The 6350-nt window shown below is 45.0% G+C and overlaps 1 protein-coding gene across 4 annotated transcripts in view; it reads right to left on the reverse strand.

Moving 5' to 3' along the window:
- The window catches only part of FHIT (fragile histidine triad diadenosine triphosphatase), a 1060586-nt gene extending 1055199 nt beyond the window's left edge, over positions 1-5387 (reverse strand). For 3 of the 4 annotated variants that reach the window (XM_074957361.1, XM_074957360.1, XM_074957359.1), the window contains exon 1: positions 5197-5386. The gene's annotated coding sequence lies outside the window, so the exon portion shown is untranslated. Of the gene's footprint in view, positions 1-5196 lie in introns of all 4 variants that reach the window. The other variant, XM_074957364.1, reaches the window with a different exon arrangement.
- Positions 5388-6350: the final 963 nt, after the last annotated feature.

Below are 6350 nucleotides of genomic sequence, written 5' to 3' on the forward strand. Positions count from 1 at the left end.
TCATTATGCAAGTCTGCTTTTTGTACTATATTTGGCCAAATACAATGAAATCATCTTATAGTTAAAGGGGTTCACCACTTTTCCCAACACTATTTCTCTATAAGCAGAGTTTCACTAAAAAAAGATATTTTGCTTGGCAAAATATCTCCTACAGCAGGGCCTCTCTTCACCCTCATGTAGTTTCAGGAGACTTCTAATAGTTGTAAGTGGAGCAACTTGGGGCTATATCTTCACAAGTGGGGAGCAGCAAAGCTGACTCAGCTCTTCAACACCCACACCAAGAGCAGCTATAAACTAGACCACGAACCAGGGATTCCTCCTTTCATTGGATCACAGCAACTTCTCTTCTTTGGCTGAGTTGAGAAAGATTCTAATAAAATGTTATGGTTATCTGATAATTGTTACATTCCTAGAGTTTTAGCACACTGATATCCACTTTTAATGGAGTGGAACATCACTATAAGTGGAGTTTATGCTCACATGAAGAGGACTGAAAGTCCATTGCAATATACTCAATCACTTTGGAACTCTTCCATTACTTCACTATAAACAGAGTGCAAACCAATGCACTAATTCAACAGCCTGTGCACCAAAAAATATTCTCCAGCCACAGCATTCCAGTCCTCTTATCTTCAAGGCTTCTGTTTATTTCTTCAACAAACAAAGTTGTCCTTTTTCACTTAACCCAGAGGCTCCTGCAAAAGACCATCTATTCACTCCAGAATTACACTCTGCAAGTCATCTGATTGGGGGTGCTAGTGAGCCATTCTGCTCTCTTTCCAACCTAACCTGGTCCCTGCAGTACTGCTCTGCAGACCCCATCCACCAGGAACTCCTGCATGAGCCTTTCTGCTTCTTTCAGGATTACACTCAACCCGCCTTTAATGTGCAAATTACATATGAGCTGGGTTCTTTCCCTTGATACAAGAACTCCTGAAAGAGCTTTCAAATTCTCTGCAGCTCTCCAGCTGAACTACTTGCTATCTTTTAGGAGGACTGGGTAATCTTCTAGCTATTTCCTGATCCCTGTCCTCACAGCATCACCCGGAAATCAGATGTCACTGGTGAAACTAGGCCCAATTCTCTTTAAAGGGCCAGCCAACCCATGACACAGAGTTGCACTAGAACTAAGTTCACTATTAGCAGCCTTTTCATCACTCGCAACTTTCAAATCTTGACAGACAAATCAGCTCGGTATTAACGGCTTATTATCCCTTATAGGGTAAGTGGACATAATAGTGCTATATCATGTAGTGTATTTGTATCTCTCTATTTTATGTTTGTGGAATTATGTTCCAGTCAAAAATAACGTACTATGTAACTTTAGGAAAACTCAAAAGTCTGAAGTCAATTCTCCAGTAAACCCTTAGGCTACATCATGTTTCAATGTGTAAAATTACTAGCAAATGGTGCAAAAACATGTATAATTTGTGATCTCATCAAAATATAAGCTAAATCCACACCTACTTTGCGTTGAGTGGGTTTCTTAAAGCTCATATAATATAATTTAATGTTCACACTAAAAAGAGTACACATTGAGCAATAAACTTGATCACCTTCTTTGACAGAGTTACCAGGAAGATAGAGAATGAGACAAGATGAACATAACTGTAATATAGCTTTTGATACAGTTCCTCTTCGAATTTAGAAAACTAGAAGTGAAATAGAAAATACACAATTCTGTTACAAATGTTGTAAAAGCAACTACAAAAATTCTGAAACTATGCCAACTGTCTCTATATGACACCTCATACGACACCTTCAGATATTGTTGTCATAAACTGTGTATTAGGTGTAATTAATGTCAGGTCTAACTAAGCCAAAAGGATATAAGGAGCTCCTCCATTTCCCTCCCTCCCTCTTACATCCTGTCAGTCTCATGTGGAGTAAGGCAACCTCTATGGATACCTACTGGATCAGATCCCACACACAACTTAGGCAGCCAAACTAGCTTGTGAATTGCACTGAGGTGTAGGCAGGAGATAGGCACCCAGTGAAGCAGCAGTGCATATGCTCAGTGACAAAAACACAAGCCCGAGATATTTTATTGCAAAACCTGAGGTACCAAGCAACTAGAGGTGCCTACAGAATAAGGCTGAAACCAAGGGGGAGTTTTGTGAATCACAATGGTGCCTAAAAGGGGACTTAGCACCCTAAGTACCTTTGTGAATCCCACCCTATGTGTGCACAGTTCCAACACAATTGGGCCTAAGTACCTTTTGTGGATCCCACCCTATGTGTTCATAGTGCCAACACAACGGGGCCCTAGTCTAGTTGGGGATCCTTGATGTTACTGTACCTATAGGTCCAGGGTGGGGGGGTTCAAGCCGGCCCACATCTAAAGGCTCCTCTCCCAGCCTCAGGGGAGCAGCCACGAGGCCATGGCTCAAATTGGTGCTACTGTAATACAATAAGTTAAGAAAGTAAAATGGCTACAAAACTGAGTTTTTGAAGAAATAGGCACATTTAAGTGCAAGTTTAAACTTTAGAAAAAAAATCTATTTAATGAGTGTACAGAAAAGGATTTGGGTGACAGATGAAAAACTGAATATGAATTTACTACGCAATACAGCTGGAAAAAAAAAAAGACAAATCCTTTCATTTACATACAAGGTTATCATTTACAAGACAGAAGGATAATCCTACTCTACGCAAAAGGTTATACTAGATGACCCAGGTAGTCTTTTCCAGCCCTATCTTCTATATTTCTGATTTTCACTTAGCAAAATGCATCATAATTCCAACTAAGGGCTCCCTGGTGCAGTATAGTGAATTAAAGGAAGAGGTATGAATGGAAAATACTCAGACAGAAGTGACAATGCATTTGCTGAATATTTAAGCATGAAAAATATATTAGCTGTAGCATTAATAAAGTCAGTGGAGATTGGAAGCATGTTTTCCAAGGACAGCAAAAGTAAGTCATTTGTCTTCTACTACACGTTTAGATTCAAGTTCTTTGCTCAATGCATGGGGAATTATGCATGTAAATCCTTACACAGATGTGAGGAGACAAACTTGTAGCCTTTATACTTACACAGTAAGCAGAAACATCTGAAGAACAGACTCTGCCTACAACTCAAACAATCATCCACTTAAAACAACCTCGGTGTAAAATTACCAATTAAAAAACTGCATTATAAAACACGTTTTAAGGAGACTTTGCAAAGGGATTTAATTAGATTTCACATCAAAACTTCCACACGCTGAAACAATAACAGCTAATGTTGGCTGAATCCAACAACATTCCAAGAAGAGATCTGTCTAAATAACATCAACTATGATCTTCTACCCACACTGAAAGAAGCAACAGATAAAGCTTTCACACTAAGTGGCAGAATTGACAAGTGAACTAAATTTGGCTTTTATGAGAACTCCAAACCTACCATTCAAATTAAAAAAAAAAAAAAAAAAACCAATGTCTATGTGGAATTTCTTTTCAGCACATAGAATGTAACTTTTAAAGATCAGAATACTTCTCAACTGTCATTCAAAGATTTAAACCACTTCTGAATATCTTAAAATGCATTGGAGCGGAATATAAAAACAGGTTATAAAATCAAGGGAACTACTATGTGTTGGACATAGACATCTTGCCCAAGGGAAAAAAGGTGAAGTACTTCATGCAAGTTTTCTATTAGGCATTTCAATGATTCAATTTTAAATTAAGTGGCCAAGATCCTACCATAGAGAAATAATATTCTGGAATGTCTTATTTAAATCACTGACATCAGCTATTTGAAAATAAATTACTAAGAAATCTGCCTACAGGCAGAGCACATTGTGTGCAATTAATCTTTCACGCGAACTTTATAGATACATACTTAAGCATGTTGCAATTTAAGATTTTTAATTACACACTATATCTAATTGTCCCAAGAGTTATACCGAAGCCTTCCTTTCTCCATCCAGTAACTATGACTTTAAAATGTTACACACACACACAAAGTTAACTGTGTTATTTAAACTAATCCCATCATAGAACCAAGGTCAAAATGACCAAAATGATTTTACTAACTGATTCCTCCATCTAAGTTCTTAGGAGTTTCATATTAATTTCCTAATGGGGTTGTTAATAATTTACCAAGGACAAAAATTAAATTTGTACTCCAGAGAAACATATCCTCCTCATTAAAAAAAAAACTACGCACTATCGCTACCCATATTTTCGAGCTGTCACTCAGTCCACCCACTGCAGACTTCTTCCCATTAAATTCTTTTGAGTTCACATTTAAGGAGCTATGTCAAATCTGATTGATTCGCTAAGGTTTACAAGGCACTCTGAAGATGTAAAGAGCTATTATTTTATACCCACATTTTAATTTAAGCGACTAGAACAGGAGGAGATTCTGCTGGATTCTAAATACCGCACCTAGGTTGAGGGGTAGGGGGTGGGTTTTTGATTTTTTAAATTTGCTCCCCCCACAGATGACAATATAGAAAAATAATTGCCGTGGTGCCGCAGAAATACCAACACTCCCGCAGTACCTGCGGCAATAAACCCTACGCCGCGGGCCGGGGTCAGTCAGCGAGGCTCCCGCAGAGGCGTTTTCACGTGACCCGTGTGACGCGGGAGCCGTTGACAAACGGCCACTCCCGTTTCAAGCGGACGGGTTGGTAACTGCCCAGGAGCGGGGGGAGGGGCGCCGCTGGCGGGAAAGATACTGACGCGTCTAGAAGACCTGCCCGGGCAGCTACAAGGCCGAAAGATGCCCACCCGCCAGCGCCTGCTCCAGGCCGCCAAGGGCAGGCTGCTGCGGAGCAGGGAGCCAGGGGTTCCCCCCCAGCACAGCGCGCCAGGGGCGGCCCCTTCGCCGTCCGCGCGGCAGCAGCTGCCACCCACCCAGACGACGGACCCAGCCTGCCCTGTGGCTGGGTTGCCCGATCGAGAGGGAGGCTCCGGCGCGGAACCGGCCGCGCGGCAGACCAGGGGCAAGCCCAGCGATACTCCTCACACGCGCCCGGCAGGCCGCGCGCTGAGGGAGGGGAGACCGCCAGAGCCGCGCGCGCCCTGCCCCTGGGGGCGCCACCACGCGCTGGCCTCCGCCCCCTGCCCCAGCGCTTCCCGCCCGGCCCGCACTGGAGCGTCCCCGACTCCTCCCTTCCCCCCCATTCCCTTCCCATCGCCCTCCCCCACCCTGAGCCGCTCCGGCCGCCGAGGAGTAGGGAGTGGGAGGGGGAAGCAAAATGGAGACTTACACTCCGACTGCTATTGCGCGTGCGTCAAGCCGGGATGGGAGCGGGACGCGCGGGCGCCCTGACGTCACGCGCCGGAACTGGCTCCGGGAAGGCAGCGAGGATTCCCACCACCCTGACAGGAGCGGCCAGCGCGCATGCGCAAGGCGCCCTTTCTTCTGAGGCGGTGTGTTCGCGCTCCCTTCCCTGACAGAGCCATTCATGGACAGTAATGGCGGGGCAGGGGGGGATGGGGCGCGGTGCCCGACCCTAGTGCTGCCTCACGCTGGTTGTCAGCCCCAGGATGGGCCTGAGGCCTCCAGGAATCACGTCAGGCGATGAAACCCAGGGCTGTGCCCCATTGGTATGGGCAGCCCTACGCCGACCCCAGCCCAGAGGACAATGTCACTGGCACAGCCCCCAGGAACCCCGCATGCTGCCATGGACGCCAACACTGTCCCCCATCACAGCCAGCATCCCCAGCATCACCCCTCCCCCTGCCAACATGCCATCCCCGGTGTCACCGACACAGATACCAAGAGCCTTGCATGCTGCTACAGACACCAATGATGCCCACCACAGAGGCCAACACTGTCCCTCAGTGACAGCACAGACACCCCCGCTGTCGCCCCTCCCCGATGCATACAGTGGCAATCCAGCGTCATGCCCCTGGTGCCAACACCAATGCCTCTCTCTTCTATATTCTATTCTGTGGAGAAAGTAAATACAGAAGTGTTATTTACTTCTCCTAACACAAGAACTAATGGTTACCACATGAAATTAATATGCAGCAGGTTTAAAACGAAGTATTTTTTCAGACAACTCACAGTCAACCTGTGGAACTCCTTGCCAGAGGATTTTGTGAAGGCCAAAACCATAACATGTTTCAAAAAAGAACTAGATAAATTCATGGAGGCTAGGTCCATTAATGGCTATTAGCCAGGATGGGCAGGGATGGTGTCCCTAGGCTCTGTTTGCCAGAATCTGGGAACGGGTGACGGGATGGATAACTTGATGATTCCCTGTTCTGTTCATTCCCTCTGGGGCATCTGACATTGGCCACTGTCAGAAGAGAGGACACTGGGCTAGATGGACCTTTGGTCTGACCCAGTATGTTTTCAGAGAACTATCCACAGTGATTCCAAGATCTCTTTCTTGAGAGGTAACATCTAATTTCG

This window comes from Natator depressus, chromosome 7, assembly GCF_965152275.1.
Source record: "Natator depressus isolate rNatDep1 chromosome 7, rNatDep2.hap1, whole genome shotgun sequence".
Lineage (NCBI taxonomy): Eukaryota > Metazoa > Chordata > Testudines > Cheloniidae > Natator > Natator depressus.